The sequence below is a fragment of the Triticum urartu genome, chromosome 7A (assembly GCF_056163025.1).
Source record: "Triticum urartu cultivar PI428250 chromosome 7A, HENAU_Tu73, whole genome shotgun sequence".
Lineage (NCBI taxonomy): Eukaryota > Viridiplantae > Streptophyta > Magnoliopsida > Poales > Poaceae > Triticum > Triticum urartu.
Window position 1 is genome coordinate 614436610 of NC_141879.1, and position 19075 is coordinate 614455684.

Below are 19075 nucleotides of genomic sequence, written 5' to 3' on the forward strand. Positions count from 1 at the left end.
TTTATTGGAACGCAGTAGAGATTGTATAACTTTACAGAACAGCGAGACATATTCTCTAACAACAGTTACGGAGTCATGTGGCCCGTTTTAGATGTATAGAATCATGTAACTGAAATAGTAGTACATCTTCAATATCTTGCCTCCTACTGAATCTTACATAATTTACTGGATTTCTATGCAATTATGTTAAAGTGACGCGTGTAAAGTTTTCTCTAAGAATGAATCATATATTCTGATTTCCAACCTATCCCTGGAGATAGTGCCTAGGCAGGTGCAACCCACCTTAATTCCAGGTAAAGCAACGTCATACGTAAAACACACACTGATCAAATAGCACAAATAAGGCAATTCTAATCAAGGGGATGGCGTTACCTCTTGATATGGTCCAGTTTAATGCATATGGTGGTACAAAATAAAGCCCAAGGAAGCCGACATGAACATGAAACGCCCGTACATACCCGCCAGTGGTCGTCACTCCTGGCGGGATCTAGACTGGCCCCACAGATCAATACTAGTCTTTTCTGCGCACTTTGTCCTCACTCGTGCGCACCCGGGAGCAACTTCCCGGTCGGTCACCCATCCTGACACTACTCCAAGCTGAGCACGCTTAACTTTGGAGTTTTGTCCGAATTGGCTCCCGGAAAAGAAGGAATTCCTTATTGATATGAGTAGTCTATCATCCCTAATAAGCCAGGCTATCACATACACCCCCACTCAGAGGAAACGACGTCCTCGTCGGGCCACAGGAACGTTCCCTCTTGGCACAAACGTCTATGCTTCCAGTCCGGTACATGTGACATGCCGGGTGCCACGACGGGTCACAAACGTCATGAACAACATGACCACGCACCTGTCCGCAACCATCCGTGTAACCGCGAGGGTCGGCTCTGATACCAACTTGTAACACCCTCGATGCGACTATAACTCCCACGTGTCGAGGCATGACTTAGAGGCATAATCGCATTGAAGGAATATGTCGCAAGTTAGGCAATCTTCACAACATCCCATGTAATATGATAATAAAAGGGGAGATAATATAGTTGGCTTACACTCACCACGTCAAACAAGTAAATAAATAACATTACATCATCCAAACACTCATGGCCCGACTATGGCACCAAAATAAAAGAGAACCTAACTTGCGACATATGCCTTCAATGCGATTATGCCTCTAAGTCGTGCCTCGACACGTGGGAGTTATAGTCGCATCGAGGGTGTTACAGAACATGATAAGTAATTATGGGAAATAGACTCTGCATCTTGACTTCTTCAGTATCCCTCTTGATTCTACTTTGTAAGACAAGATTGTTGCATTTTTATGTACGTGCCATATATAATTACACATTTTCAGTACAGCAATCGGCAACCTAAGATAATCCCAAATCTATAATTCTAGATTGCTTGAAGCCCCACGATTCTTATAATATGTAATGCACGTGCACCCACTGAACAGACACTTTGTCGGCGTGGGTGCTGCGAGCGGAGCTGAAGTCAACGCGGATGCCGATGGTTGCCGGAGAGCATGCCCTGGACGTGTATGGAGTCGTGGCAGTAGCGGCAGAAGAGCGGCTTGCCTCCAGGCAGAAGACGATGACGGCGATAGCACGTGTGTTCCCGGAGGAAGACGAAGCTCCTCGCACTTCCCCCATCGTGGCTAGCGTGCATGATGGCGGCAGGCGGCTCGCGATTAGCTTCCTAATAGGATGGTTGCGTCCGAGATAAGTTTTTTAATAGGATGGATTTGTCCGAGATTAGTTTCCTAATAGGATGAATGCACTCTGATTTAGTTTCCTAGAATAGGATGCACACGTGATTATTAGTTTCCTAATTGCTCAGGCATGGAGTTTCATATTTTCCTCCACGGTGGAGTACGGTTAGTCAATGTAAATTGCTAAGTGCACACAGAAAATGGTTTAGGTTAAGGCTAACCGTTAGATTGATTTTAGTGGGCCTAATCGTGCGGTGATATTGGATTTGTGTACGCTTTGTGGGGTGTGCTTAAAGAAGTTCTTATTTGATTGTTTAATAGTAGTATAGATGTTTCAATCGGTAGTCTCGCCTCACCCACCACATCTCACAACTCCTATCTTTTGCCCACCTTTCACATCACGTCGATCCCTCCTCTCCTCGATCTTTGATCCAACTCCTCCTTCCCCGCCGTCGCCCCTGCCATAGCAGAACCCTAGGCTAGATTGTGGCCGCCATCATTGCGAACCCCAGGGCAGCTCCTGCTTGTGGTGAGTCATTGTCGCTGCTGTCGCCGTCATACAGGAAACGAAGAGGGCAGAGCGTGTTCGTGTTGCGGGTAACGAGGAAGGGCGCAAGGCCATGCCGACCCCTCCCTCTCGCGGTCTCCCCACTCTCTCCTCCCAAACCTTGTTGTTCGGGCGCTGCCAACCCCCGATGCCGCCGCTCAGGATGCCTATGGCCAGCCGGAGAATTAGGTATTTCCTGCATCTCTCTCTCTCTCTCTCACTCTGTCTAAGCGTACTCCTTTGATGCTCCCTTTGAGCAGCAAGAGCCCATGGGGCGGCAGCCTGAGGGCACGGGCGATAGTCCATTGGGTGGTGGTGCGGCGGTGGAGTACGTGCGTGGGTGGCGGCCCAAGGTCGCGGCGAGGCGATGGTGTGGTGTGGGCGACTCCTATGTCTGTCAGGATCTCACGCGGCAATACCCTGGGAGGTCATCCGGCCTAGAGCTCGCCCGGATCATCTACTCACCAACGTGAGGGACTACACCAGTTGCCTCCTCCTTCCTGTTCTACAAAGGTAGTGGGACGAAGTTACCTCCTCTCCTATCTTTTCTTTGGTTGGGATCTGATTTTACATACGGTATTGTTGGGGAACGTAGTAATTTCAAAAAAATTCCTACGCACACGCAAGATCATGGTGATGCATAGCAACGAGAGGGGAGAGTGTTGTCCACGTACCCTCATAGACCGAAAGCGGAAGTGTTTGCACAACGTGGTGATGTAGTCGTACGTCTTCATGATCCGACCGATCAAGTACCGAACATACGGCACCTCCGAGTTCAGCACACGTTCAGCCCGATGACGTCCCTCGAACTCTGATCCAGCCGAGTGTTGAGGGAGAGTTCCGTCAACAGGACGGCGTGGTGACGATGTTGATGTTCTACCGACGCAGGGCTTCGCCTAAGCACCGCTACAGTATTATCGAGATGGACTATGGTGGAGGGGGGCACCGCACACGGCTAAAAGATCAACTTGATCAATTGTTGTGTCTATGGGGTGCCCCCCTGCCGCCGTATATAAAGGAGCAAGGGGGGTGCGGCCGGCCAGGGAGGAGGCGCGCCAGGAGGAGTCCTACTCCCACCGGGAGTAGGACTCCCCCCTTTCCTATTTGGAATAGGATTCGGGAGAAGGAAAGAGAGAGGGGAAGAAGGAAAGAGGGGCCCGGCCCCCCTTGCCCTAAACCAATTCGGTTTGGGCCTTGGGGGGGCGCGCCCCACACTCTCCTTGCTTCCCTCTATTTTCACTAAGGCCCATGTAGGCCCATTAAGCCCCCGGGGAGTTCCGGTAACCTCCCGGTACTCCGGTAAAATCCCGATTTCACCCGGAACACTTCCGATATCCAAACATAGGCTTCCAATATATCACTCTTCATGTCTCGACCATTTCGAGACTCCTCGTCATGTCCTTGATCACATCCGGGACTCCGAACAATCTTCGGTACATCAAAACATATAAACTCATAATATAACTGTCATCGTAACGTTAAGTGTGTGGACCCTACGGGTTCGAGAACTATGTAGACATGACCGCGACACGTCTCCGATCAATAACCAATAGCGGAACCTGGATGCTCATATTGGCTCCCACATATTCTACGAAGATCTTTATCGGTCAAACCGCACGACAACATACATTGTTCCCTTTGTCATCGGTATGTTACTTGCCCGAGATTCGATCGTCAGTATCTCAATACCTAGTTCAATCTCGTTACCGGCAAGTCTCTTTACTCATTCCGTAATACATCATCCTGCAAATAACTCATTAGTTGCAATGCTTGCAAGGCTTAAGTGATGTGCATTACCGAGAGGGCCCAGAGATACCTCTCCGACAATCGGAGTGACAAATCATAATCTCGAAATACACCAACCCAACAAGTACCTTTGGAGACACATGTAGAGCACCTTTATAATCACCCAGTTACATTGTGACATTTGGTAGCACACAAAGTGTTCCTCCGGTAAACGGGAGTTGCATAATCTCATAGTCATAGGAACATGTATAAGTCATGAAGAAAGCAATAGCAACATACTAAACGATCGAGTGCTAAGCTAATGGAATGGGTCATGTCAATAACATCATTCTCCTAATGATGTGACCCCGTTAATCAAATGACAACTCATGTCTATGGTCGGGAAACATAACCATCTTTGATCAACGGGCTAGTCAAGTAGAGGCATACTAGTGACAATCTGTTTGTCTATATATTCACACATGTATTATGTTTTCGGTTAATACAATTCTAGCATGAATAATAAACATTTATCATGATATAAGGAAATAAATAATAACTTTATTATTGCCTCTAGGGCATATTTCCTTCAGGTATGTGCTTGTTGCGTCGGTGTATGTAAATGTCACTATTTGCACTTTTTGATTAAGCTATTTGGTGGAGAAGATTCATGCATCCAATTTGAGCCACACATACTTTCCTCTAGATGGCTTGCATCGCTAGATTCATCCATGTTTCCTCACCTCAGGTAGTGTATTCATTTGATGGTGATTGTTTTTGATTTTTATGTGTATATTTCTTTTGCGGGTTTACTACTATTGCCCGTTTTCTGCTCTTTCGGACCCAACCAAGCTTTTCGATGATCTCGGATGGAATTTCAGTAGACCTAAGGATCAGGGTTTTGAGGCTTTGAATTTTTAGGCCGTTCAGTTTCTATGGCATGCTCGAAATTTGAAGATAACATGCTCTATTTATTTAAGTGTGTATGAATGTTCATGCATGAAGCTACATAACCAAGTATTGCTAGATTTAGTGATGCTTTCATCGGAGTTCTTGTACATCAGACTGCACTGTTATCAGATGCTTGATATTTATCATGTGATCATTGGAAATGGGCCAGAGGAGAAGTTCTAAACGCTTCAGCCTATGATGTGCAATGGGATGTAGGCGCCATCGATGGAAACCATGTTGTATATGACTTCACGTATGTTCTAATTTTGTTCAGTGCTTTGTGGTTATGTACTCCGGTTTATGTGGTTCTTGCTTTATTTTGAAGGAAATATGCCCTAGAGGCAATAATAAAGTTGTTATTTATATTTCCTTATATCATGATAAATGTTTATTATTCATGCTAGAATTGTATTAACCGGAAACTTAGTACATGTGTGAATACATAGACAAACAAAGTGTCACTAGTATGCCTCTACTTGACTAGCTCGTTGAAACAAAGATGGTTAGGTTTCCTAACCATAGACATGAGTTGTCATTTGATTAACGAGATCACATCATTAGAGAATGATGTGATTGACTTGACCCATTCCGTTAGCTTAGCATTTGATCGTTTAGTATATTGCTATTGCTTTCTTCATGACTTATACATGTTCCTATGACTATGAGATTATGCAACTCCTGAATACCGAGTTGGCATAGATCGAGATTAGGATTTATCACTCCGATTGTCGAAGAGGTATCTCTGGGCCCTCTCGGTAATGCACATCACTATAAGCCTTGCAAGCAATGCAACTAATGAGTTAGTTGCGGGATGATGTATTACGGAACGAGTAAAGAGACTTGTCGGCAACGAGATTGAACTAGGTATTGAGATACCGACGATCGAATCTCGGGCAAGTAACATACCGATGACAAAGTGAACAACATATGTTGTTATGCGGTTTGACCGATAAAGATCTTCGTAGAATATGTAGGAACCAATATGAGCATCCAGGTTCCGCTATTGGTTATTGACCGGAGATGAGTCTCGGTCATGTCTACATAGTTCTTGAACCCGTAGGGTCCACACGCTTAACGTTCGATGACGATCGGTATTATGAGTTTATGTGTTTTGATGTACCGAAGGCAGTTCGGAGTCTCGAATGTGATCACGGACATGATGAGGAGTCTCAAAGTGGTCGAGACATAAAGATTGATATATTAGACGGCTATATTCGGACACCGAAAGGGTTTCGGGTGATCTCGGAGAAAACCGGAGTAGAGGGGTTACCAGAAACCCCCGGGGGCTAATGGGCCTTGATGGGCCCTAGTGGAGAGAGAGGGGCCAGCCAGGGCAGGCCGCGCACCCCGTCCCCTTGAGTCCGAATAGGACAAGGAAGGGGGGCGGCGCCCCCCCTTGCCTTTTCCCTCTCCCACTCCTTCCTTCCCCATCCTAGTGGGACTAGGAAAGGGGAGTCCTACTCCCACTAGGAGGAGGACTCCTCCTCTTGGCGCGCCCTCCTAGGGCCGGCCGGCCTCCCCCTTGCTCCTTTATATACGGGCGCAGGGGGACACCCTATGGACACACAAGTTGATCATTGATCATTTAGCCGTGTGCGGTGCCCCCTCCACCATAATCCACCTCGGTCATATCGTAGCGGTGATTAGGCGAAGCCCTGCATTGGTAGCTTCATCAACGCCGTCATCACGCCATCGTGCTGACGGAACTCTCCCTCGAAGCTCTACTAGATCGTGAGTTCGTGGGACATCACCGAGCTGAACGTGTGCAGATCGCGGAGGTGCCGTACGCTCGGTACTAGGATCGGTCGACCGTGAAGACGTACGACTACATCAACCGCGTTGTCATAACGCTTCCGCTTACGGTCTACGAGGGTACGTGGACGACACTCTCCTCTCTCGTTGCTATGCATCACCATGATCTTGCATGTGCGTAGGAATTTTTTTCAAATTACTGTGTTCCTCAATAGTGGTATCAGAGCCAAGTTTATGCGTAGATGCTATATGCACGAGTAGAACACAAAGGAATTGTGTGCGTGGGTATATAAATATTGCTTGTCGTCACTAGTTGATTCTTGATTCAGCGGCATTGTTGGATGAAGCGGCCCAGACCGACATTACGCGTACGCTTATGCGAGGCTGGTTCTACCGACGTGCTTCGCACACAGGTGACTAGTGGGTGTCTGTTTCTCCAGCTTTAGTTGAATCGGATTTAATGAACAGGGTTCTTTCTGAAGATCAAAAAGCAATCACTATACCGCGTTGTGGTTTTTGATGCGTAGGTAAGAACGGTTCTTGCCAGCCTATAGCAGCCACGTAAAACTTGCAACAACAAAGTAGAGGACGTCTAACTTGTTTTTGCAGGGCATGTTGTGATGTGATACGGTCAAGACATGATGCTAATTTTTATTATATGCGATGATCATGTTTTATAACACAGTTATCGACAACTGGCAGGAGCCATATGGTTCCCGCTTTATTCTATGAAATGCAATCGCCATGTAATTGCTTTACTTTATCACTAAGCGGCAGCAATAGTCGTAGAAGCAATAGTTGGTGAGACAACAACGATGCTACGATGGAAATCAAGGTGTCGCGCCGGTAAAGATGGTGATCATGACGGTGCTTTGGAGATGGAGATCAAAGGCACAAGATGATGATGGCCATATCATATCACTTATATTGATTGCATGTGATGTTTATCTTTTATGCATCTTATTTTGCTTAGATTGACCGTAGCATTATAAGATGATCTCTCACTAAATTTCAAGGCATAAGTGTTCTCCCTGAGTATGCACCGTTGCGAAAGTTCGTCGTGCCGAGACACCACGTGATGATCGGGTGTGATAAGCTCTATGTTCACATACAATGGGTGCAAGCCAGTTTTGCACACGCAGAATACTCGGGTTAAACTTGATGAGCCTAGCATATGCAGATATGGCCTTGGAACACTGAGACCGAAAGGTCGAGCGTGAATCATATAGTAGATATGATCAACATAGTGATGTTCACCATTGAAAACTACTCCATCTCACGTGATGATCGGACATGGTTTAGTTGATATGGATCACATGATCACTTAGATGATTAGAGGGATGTCTATCTAAGTGTGAGTTCTTAAGTAATTTGATTAATTAAACTTTACTTTATCACGAACTTAGTACCTGATAGAATTTTGTATGTCTATATTGTTGTAGATAGATGGCCTGTGCTGTTGTTCCGTTGAATTTTAATGTGTTCCTTGAAAAAGCAAAGTTGAAAGATGATGGTAGTAATTACATGGACTGGGTTCGTAACTTGAGGATTATCCTCATTGCTGCACAGAAGAATTGTGTCCTGGAAGCACTGCTAGGTGTACCACCCGCACCGGCAACTGCAGACATTGTGAATGTCTGGCAGTCGCGTGTTGATGACTACTCGATAGCTCAGTGTGCCATGATTTACGGCTTAGAACCGGGACTTCAACGACGTTTTGAACGTCATGGAGCATATGAGATGTTCCAGGAGTTGAAGTTAATATTTCAAGCAAATGCCCGGATCGAGAGATATGAGGTCTCCAATAAGTTCTGCAGCTGCAAAATGAAGGAGAATAGTTCTGTCAGTGAACATATACTCAGAATGTCTGGGTACTACAATCACTTGATTCACCTGGGAGTTAATCTTCCGGATGATAGTGTCATTGATAGAATTCTTCAATCACTGCCACCAAGCTACAAGAGCTTCGTGATGAACTATAATATGCAAGGGATGGATAAGACTATTCCCGAGCTCTTCGCAATGCTAAAGGCTGCTCAGGTAGAAATCAAGAAGGATCATCAAGTGTTGATGGTCAAAAAGACCACCGGTTTCAAGAAAAAGGGTAAAGGGAAGAAGGGGAACTTCAAAAAGAACGGCAAGCAAGTTGCTGCTCAAGTGAAGAAGCCCAATTCTGGACCTAAGCCTGAGATTGAGTGCTTCTACTGCAAAGGGACTGGTCACTTGAAGCGGAACTGCCCCAAGTATTTGGCAGATAAGAAGGATGGCAAGGTGAACAAAGGTATATGTGATATGCATGTTATTGATGTGTACCTTACTAATGCTCGCAGTAGCACCTGGGTATTTGATACTGGTTCTATTGCTGATATGTGCAAATCGAAACAGGGACTACGATTAAGCGAAGATTGGCTAAGGACGAGGTGACGATGCGCGTGGGAAATGGTTCCAAAGTCGATGTGATCGTGGCTGGCACGCTACCTCTACATCTACCTTCGGGATTAGTTTTAGACCTGAATAATTGTTATTTGGTGCCAGCATTGAGCATGAACATTATATCTGGATCTTGTTTAATGCGAGACGGTTATTCATTTAAATCTGAGAATAATGGTTGTTCTATTTATATGAGTAATATCTTTTATGGTCATGCACCCTTGAAGAGTGGACTATTTTTTTATGAATCTCGATAGTAGTGATACACATATTCATAATATTGAAGCCAAAAGATGCAGAGTTGGTAATGATAGTGCAACTTATTTGTGGCACTTCTGTTTAGGTCATATTGGTGTAAAGCGCATGAAGAAACTCCATTCTGATGGACTTTTGGAATCACTTGATTATGAATCACTTGGTACTTGCGAACCGTGCCTCATGGGCAAGATGACTAAAATGCCGTTCTCCGGAACAATGGAGCGAGCAACGGATTTGTTGGAAATCATACATACTGATGTATGTGGTCTGATGAATGTCGAGGCTCGCGGCGGGTATCATTATTTTCTCACCTTCACAGATGATTTAAGCAGATATGGGTATATCTACTTAATGAAACACAAGTCTGAAACATTTGAAAAGTTCAAAGAATTTCAGAGTGAAGTAGAAAATCATCGTAACAAGAAAATAAAGTTTCTACGATCTGATCGTGGAGGGGAATATTTGAGTTACGAGTTTGGTCTTCATTTGAAACAATGTGGAATAGTTTGCAACTCACGCTACTCGGAACACCACAGTGTAATGGTATGTCCGAACGTCGTAGTCATACTTTACTAGATATGGTGCGATCTATGATGTCTCTTACTAATTTACCGCTATCATTTTGGGGTTATGCTTTAGAGACTACTGCATTCACGTTAAATAGGGCACCATCTAAATCCGTTGAGACGACGCCTTATGAACTATGGTTTGGCAAGAAACCAAAGTTGTTGTTTCTTAAAGTTTGGGGCTGCGATGCTTATGTGAAAAAGCTTCAACCTGATAAGCTCGAACCCAAATCGGAGAAATGTGTATTCATAGGATACCCAAAGGAGACTGTTGGGTACATCTTCTATCACAGATCCGAAGGCAAGACATTCGTTGCTAAGAATGGATCCTTTCTAGAGAAGGAGTTTCTCCCGAAAGAAGTGAGTGGGAGAAAAGTAGAACTTGATGAGGTAACAGTACCTGCTCCCTTATTGGAAAGTAGATCATCGCAGAAATCTGTTCATGTGACTCCTACACCAATTAGTGAGGAAGCTAATGATGATGATCATGTAACTTCAGATCAAGTTACTACCGAACCTCGTAGGTCAACCAGAGTAAGATCCGCACCAGAGTGGTATGGTAATCCTGTTCTGGAGGTCATGTTACTTGACCATGACGAACCTATGAACTATGAGAAAGCAATGATGAGCCTTGATTCCGCAAAATGACTTGAGGCCATGAAATCTGAGATGGGATCCTTGTATGAGAACAAAGTGTGGACTTTGGTTGACTTGCCCGATGATCGGCAAGCCATCAAGAATAAATGGATCTTCAAGAAGAAGACTGACGCTGACGGTAATGTTATTGTCTACAAAGCTCGACTTGTTGCGAAAGGTTTTCGACAAGTTCAAGGAGTTGACTACAATGAGACTTTCTCACCTGTAGCGATGCTTAAGTCCGTCTGAATCATGTTAGCAATTACCGCATTTTATGATTATCAAATTTGGTAAATGGATGTAAAGACTGCATTCCTGAATGGATTTCTGGAAGAGGAGTTGTATATGATGCAACCTAAAGGTTTTATCGATCCAAAGGATGCTAACAAAGTGTGTAAGCTCCAGCGATCCATCTATGGACTGGTGCAAGCATCTCAGAGTTAGAATAAACGTTTTGATAGTGTGATCAAAGCATATGGTTTTATACAGACTTTTGGAGAAGCCTGTATTTACAAGAAAGTGAGTGGGAGCTCTGTAGCATTTCTAATATTATATGTGGATGACATATTATTGATTGGAAATGATATATAATTTCTGGATAGCATAAAAGGATATTTGAATAAGAGTTTTTCAATGAAAGACCTTGGTGAAGCTGCTTATATATTGGGCATCAAGATCTATAGAGATAGATCAAGACGCTTAATTGGACTTTCACAAAGAACATGCCTTGATAAAGTTTTGAAGAAGTTCAAAATGGATCAAGCAAAGAAAGGGTTCTTGCCCGTGTTACAAGGTGTGAAGTTGAGTCAGACTCAATGCCCGACCACTGCAGAAGATAGAGAGAAAATGAAAGGTGTTCCCTATGCTTCAGCCATAGGCTCTATCATGTATGCAATGTTGTGTACCAGACCTGATGTGTGCCTTGCTATTAGTTTTGCAAGAAGGTACCAAAGTAATCCAGGAGTGGATCACTGGACAGCGGTCAAGAACATCCTGAAATACCTGAAAAGGACTAAGGATATGTTTCTCGTTTATGAGGTGACAAAGAGCTCGTCGTAAATGGTTACGTTGATGCAAGCTTTGACACTGATCCGGATGACTCTAAGACACAAACCGGATACGTGTTTATATTGGACGGTGGAGCTGTCAGTTGGTGCAGTTCAAAGGAAAGTATCGTGGCGGGATCTACGTGTGAAGCGGAGTACGTAGCTGCTTCGGAAGCAGCAAATGAAGGAGTCTGGATGAAGGAGTTCATATCCGATCTAGGTGTCATACCTAGTGCATCGGGTCCAATGAAAATCTTTTGTGACAATACTGGTGCAATTGCCTTGGCAAAGGAATCCAGAGTTCACAAGAGAACCAAGCACATCAAGAGACGCTTCAATTCCATCCGCGATCAAGTCAAGGAGGGAGACATAGAGATTTGCAAGATACATACGGATCTGAGTGTTGCAGGCCCGTTGACTAATCCTCTCTCACGAGCAAAACATGATCAGCACCAAGACTCCATGGGTGTTAGAATCATTACTGTGTAATCTAGGTTTTTGACTCTAGTGCAAGTGGGAGACTGAAGGAAATATGCCCTAGAGGTAATAATAAAGTTGTTATTTATATTTCCTTATATCATGATAAATGTTTATTATTCATGCTAGAATTGTATTAACCGGAAACTTAGTACATGTGTGAATACATAGACAAACAAAGTGACACTAGTATGCCTCTACTTGACTAGCTCGTTGAATCAAAGATGGTTAAGTTTCCTAACCATAGACATGAGTTGTCATTTGATTAACGAGATCACATCATTAGAGAATGATGTGATTGACTTGACCCATTCTGTTAGCTTAGCATTTGATCGTTTAGTATATTGTTATTGCTTTCTTCATGACTTATACATGTTCCTATGACTATCAGATTATGCAACTCCCGAATATCGGAGGAACACTTTGTGTGCTACCGAACGTCACAACGTAACTGGGTGATTATAAAGGTGCTCTACACGTGTCTCCGATGGTACTTATTGAGTTGGTATAGATCGAGATTAGAATTTGTCACTCCGATTGTCGGAGAGGTATCTCTGGGCCCTCTCGGTAATGCACATCACTATAAGCCTTGCAAGCAATGCAACTAATGAGTTAGTTGCGGGATGATGTATTACGGAACGAGTAAAGAGACTTGCCGGTAACGAGATTGAAATAGGTATTGAGATACCGATGATCGAATCTCGGGCAAGTAACATACCGATGACAAAGGGAACAACGTATGTTGTTATGCGGTTTGACCGATAAAGATCTTCGTAGAATATGTAGGAACCAATATGAGCATCCAGGTTCCGCTATTGGTTATTGACCGGAGATGAGTCTCGGTCATGTCTATATAGTTCTCGGACCCGTAGGGTCCGCACGCTTAACGTTCAGTGATGATCGGTATTATGAGTTTATGTGTTTTGATGTACCGAAGGTAGTTCGGAGTCCCGGATGTGATCACGGACATGACGAGGAGTCTCTAAATGGTCGAGACATAAAGATTGATATATTGGACAGCTATATTCGGACACCGGAAGGGTTTCGGGTGATCTCGGAGAAAAGCGGAGTATCGGAGGGGTTACCGGACCCCCCGGAGGCTAATGGGCCTTGATGGGCCCTAGTGGAGAGAGAGAGAGGGACCGGCCGGGGCAGGCCGTGCGCCCCTTCCCTTGAGTCCGAATAGGACAAGGAGGGGGTGCCCTCCTTGCCTTTCCCCTCTCCCACTCCTTCCTTCCCCCTCCTAGTGGGACTAGGAAAGGGGAGTCCTACTCCCACTAGGAGGAGACTCCTCCTCTTGGAGCGCCCTCCTAAGGCCGGCCGGCCTCCCCCTTGCTCCTTTATATACGGGGACAGGGGCACCCCATGGACACACAAGTTGATCATTGATCTTTTAGCCGTGTGCGGTGCCCCCCTCCACCATAACCCACCTCGGTCATATCGTAGCGGTATTTAGGCGAAGCACTGCGTCGGTACCTTCATCAACACCGTCATCACGCCATCGTGCTGACGGAACTCTCCCTCGAAGCTCCACTGGATCGTGAGTTCGTGGGACGTCACCGAGCTGAACATGTGCAGATCGCGGAGGTGCCGTATGTTCGGTACTAGGATCGGTCGATCGTGAAGACGTACGACTACATCAACCGCGTTGTCATAACGCTTCCGCTTACGGTCTAGGAGGGTACGTGGACGACACTCTTCCCTCTCTTTGCTATGCATCACCATGATCTTGCGTGTGCGTAAGATTTTTTTTGAAATTACTACGTTCCCCAACATATTTCTGGTGTGGCCTTGAGGTACAAGAAGCTGGAGTCTGGGGAGAGGCAGTTTGATCGAGCTCTTGCTGGAGAGGGAGGTGGACGCAGACCTTGCGGAGTGATACGTCTCCAATGTATCTATAATTTTTTTTGTTCCATGCTATTATATTATCTATCTGTTTTGATTGTTTTATATGCATTAGTATGCTATTTTATATTATTTTTCGGACTAACCTATTAACCTAGAGCCCAGTGTCAGTTTCTGTTTTTCCTTGTTTTTGAGTTTCGTAGAAAAAGAATATCAAACGGAGTACAAATGGAATAAAACTTTCGCGATGATTTTTCTTGGACCATAAGACACCCGTAGGACTTGGAGTCCAAGTCAGAAGACCCACGAGGCGGCGGCAAGCCACAGGGCGCGCCCCTGGCTTGTGGCCCCCTTGGGAGTCCACCGACCTACTTCTTCGTCCTATAAATTCACATATATTCCCAAACCCTCAGAGCAAGCCACGAAAATAGTTTTTCGCCACCGCAACCTTCTGTTCCCATGAGATCCCATCTTGGGGCCTTTTCCGGTGATCTGCCGGAGGGGGATTCGATCACGGAGGGCATCTGCATCAACCCTATTGCCCTTCCGACGAAGCGTGAGTAGTTTACCTCAGACCTACGGGTCCATAGCTAGTAGCTAGATGGCTTCTTCTCTCTCTCTATGTTCTTGAATACCATGTTCTCCTTGATGTTCTTGGAGTTTTATCTTATGTAATCTTCTTTTGCGGTGTGTTTGTCGAGATCCGATGAATTATGGATTTATGATCAGATTATCTATGAATATTATTTGAATCTTCTCTGAATTCTTATATGTATGATTTGATATCTTTGTATTTCTCTTTGAATTATCGGTTTGGTTTGGCAACTAGATTGGTATTTCTTGCAATGGGAGAGGTGCTTAGTTTTGGGTTCAATCTTGCGTGATTTCACCCAGTGACAAAGTAGGGGTAGCGAGACACATATTGTGTTATTGCCATCAAGGATAAAATGATGGGGTTTTCATCACATTGCTTGAGTTTATCCCTCTACATCATGTCATCTTACTTAAGGCATTACTCCGTTCTTTATGAACTAAATACTCTAGATGAATGCTGGATAGTGGTCGATGTGTGGAGTAATAGTAGTAGATGCAGGCAGGAGCCGGTCCACTTGACACGGACGTGATGCCTATATGCATAATCATTGCCTTGGATATCGTCATAACTTTGCGCTTTTCTATCAATTGCTCGACAGTAATTTGTTCACCCACCGTATTATTTGCCTTCAAGAGAGAAGCCTCTAGTGAAACCTATGGCCCCCGGTCTATTTTCCATTATACATTTTCAGATCTATAAACCAAAAATACTAAAAATATCTTGCTGCAATTTATTTAATTTTATTTTGTTTTACGTTTTTGCAGTCTTTTATACCTATCTATATGAGATCTCACCTTTGCAATTGACCGTGAAGGGATTGACAACCCCTTTTTCGCGTTGGGTGCAAATATTTGATTGTTTGTGCAGGTGCATAGATTGGGGACTTGCTTGTATGTCCTACTGGATTGATACCTTGGTTCTCTAACGGAGGGAAATACTTATCTCTACTTTGCCATGATATGTTTATTTTCATCTCTAGCCATGGGCGTTAATATATTTATTGTAACAAGTAACTATCCGAGAGAAAGTAGGTGGATATATTACTGTAAATGCTTAAACTTTTTAGCCTGTAGCGCTTCCTAATCATAATACTTCAGTATACTTTTTGGCTCCTATTGAATTAATCCCGCTACATGTATTCATCTGCCTTTGGGTGGTTTTCCCCTTCCTTACATATATGTAGTAGTTATATATTTCCAAGCTATTGTTATTGTACTAGAATGAGTGGTTGGGTACGCATCCCTTTGTTTAGGACAATTACAGCAAGGAAGTAGGATGAAGAATAAATGCAGGCGACCTCATGAAAGCCAGCAGCAAAGATCCACATGTCAGCAATCTTGGTTCCTCTGCTTTTGCATTGCATATATATTTATTTTCTAGAGAACTTTTCTTTTTTCCAATTTCTATTATTTTGCTTACTACAAGTAACATGGAGATGTCATATGATTTTGTTCTATTTGTGAAGATGCAGAAGTCAGAGGAGGAACCATAAATTTTGATCAAGCATTAGTCTGTGACTCATGGATGAAGATTACAAGTACTACTTTGTAACTTTTCCATATTGTTGGCCGTGCTCTGAATTTAAGCCTACCATAAGCAAAATTAAAAGTAAGGTCTCATGTAACATGGTGAGGGCAGTCATGTCCTGAGCTTGCTATGTAGAATTATTTGCCATTTATATTTTGGATTTATTTTTTTTAAAAATAGTGATGTATAGGTATATTATTTTCAATATCTATTTTTTATATATCTAATGGAAATTAAGTGGTGACATTGTCCGCAAACATGAATTAGGGTCATTCCTCCGTTCCTTGGATACAATGGTTTGTTTATTCGCTCTAATTACACCTACGTGTGATGGTTCCAGTTATATCTTATGCAAATCGAGGGACACTCTGCGTTTAGATGTAGGGTTATTAGGTTAATTTCATTGAAAAGAAAACATGACTTTAGGAGGGCGTTAAGATAGAACTTCAGATCATGATGCGACCCTATAGGCAGGAAGGCATGGAATCAACGACAAAGCTTTTGGTTGAGATGCAGCTCTTTAGGCAGGGATGGCATCGATCCAGCGCCAATAACATCAATCAGGATGGATTCAACCAATGTGCTAGAACACTGGATGACATAATACGGTTATGATATGGGTTGATGATGGTACTCTAACTCCAACAAAACTCTGGCTCATCCGACCTCCAGTTCATGCTCACTATTCATCGATTTTAGTGCTATGTATTCATCAATTATACTTGCTCCATAAAATTATCGAATAAGGGAACTCTTTTTGTTTGGAAAGGGACATTAGTATTTCCAGAATCAGATACAACCAACTGATCCATGATTGTTCTTGGGCATCATATTTCAAAAAAAAATGGATTCTGTAAAGATTGTGGATAACAAGCCGGTGAGAGCTGACTGTTCAGTTAGACCCTCCCACTTATGTTATGCAGCAGATGTGGATATGGACGGGGGTTGGTGTTGGTCTATTCAATTAAGGATATTTGAGCGGAATAATTTCTTTACTTTAGAAAATGTGGCAAATTGCATTTCATTAGAGATGGCTTTGTAGTGAATTGCGTGAGGGACCAGTTCATGTATATCTTGTTATCAAGTTAGTACAATTTTTTTGTTAGGATAGAAGGGTAAATGCATTGGTTGGTTGCTTCAAGAGTTAATAATGGACACGGTGAGGTAACAGTTGCATGCAAGAAAATGGACATCGTCATATTTTTGTTTCATGGTAAATGCAAGACATTCGATTGTATGTTACAACGTGACAATGACTCGGAAGGCATCGGATCTGTCTTCTTGGCTCGGGGGGCATCATGTGAGGCGCACACCTCCTCCCCCTTGATGGCATTGGAAGATTGGCATGAGCCGATGGGAAGGGATCAGTCCAAAGAGCGAGGTGGTTGGCGTGGGTACTCCTCCTTAATGGTTCGTGGGGAAGTACGAGTGAAGTAGATAGGGTGTCATGGTGAAAGTGAGGTGGGAGTCATCCGACATTAAAGGAGAGGGCTCCAGCAAGAAATGTTGTGCTACAAAGGAAACCAAGCGGAAAGGAGATGATTCGACGGGAAAAGGGAAGGGTGCGTCGTAGGTTTAGGTTATTCTGTTGGAGATAACATGGCAGATAGTCCGGACAATAACATTTCTCCCCCACATGGTCTACATTTGGGAATCCTAGACTGTCCAGAGGGTTTGAATTTTCGGGAGCCCACGGGATGTCCGTTTGATGGTCAAACACGCTCGGGCGCATGAGGAAGAAATGAGCTTTGACCTTGAAGACAATCTTAATCATTTATTTGATAGATTTATATACATTGTAGCCCGTAGCAACACACAGGCATTCTACTAGTTTGTTCTAACGACGATGTTGACACTCCATCAGTCATTTTATTTTCTTAGGATGATAATTATATATCGGCCATATTTATGCTTAGGACGATAAGCATATATCAACCATTGGGAATAGCAACAAAAGTGTAGCTAATTAAATGTATAATGATTAGGTACTACCATTTCATGATATAGAAAAATTGTGGTGTCATCAGAATAAGCCTATAAAGAATAACCAATCATACATGGGGATGAGTTCCATGACATAGGCATCAATGACATGGTGGAAAATATATGAATGATGCGTCAACCGAAGATTCTGATGGGGGGATGCAAACCTTTGGCTTAATTGCTCACCAACTTCATTATCTCTTTGTTCACCTTTGCTGCACATTTTGTAGTAGAAGTTTGCACATTTTTTTATTTGACCGCTCCGTTTGAGAATCCATGACATGTTCTTCTCCTTTATCTTTCCTGTACTACGCCTTTGCAAATTCTTCTTTTGCCAATTTCATGAGCCGAGTGGACGCTCCGACTGTGATTTTGTTTCAAGCAATAGCAATTTTTATTTGACCGTGTGAGCTCTCAACTTCTCTCACTCAGATTTGACATCTTGATTTTGCTTCACTTCTTTGCCTTCGGTAGCCAATATCAGGACTTTAATTGTCTCTTTATCATATGAAATTGGATTTGAAGTAACACTCATGTGACCATATTTTTTAACGCGATAAACTTGCTTGATCATCTTTTTATTTCTTTTTCTTGAGCATCGGATTATGATTGAAAGCAGTGTCGCAGCCAGGATTGTGCCAAGTCCCGCGCAAGCCCTGGGCCAATCACTACAGTGCTAAAATAGTGTTAAAATTGATAGACTTTGTGGATCGGTCAGGCTAGGATTCCGGCAACAGTGATAGGTATTACCTTTCCTTGTGGATCGAGGAGCTCCGGATGCCGGCTATGGCACCGGTGCCAGTGTGATGGCAGAGAGTGGTGGTGGCGGTGCTTCCCATCAGCACTGCACTAACCCTAGATCGGTAGGGATGTAGGTGGGGTGTACGGCCCTGTGACGAACCTCGTGATGCGAGCCGCCGGCCCCCACCTCTTTATATAGTGCAGGTGACAGGGGCCCGTCACCCATAGTGGGTTGAGCGCCCCCGATCAGGGCGCGGATCTAAGGGCCCGGTGGGCCGTTGGACCCAC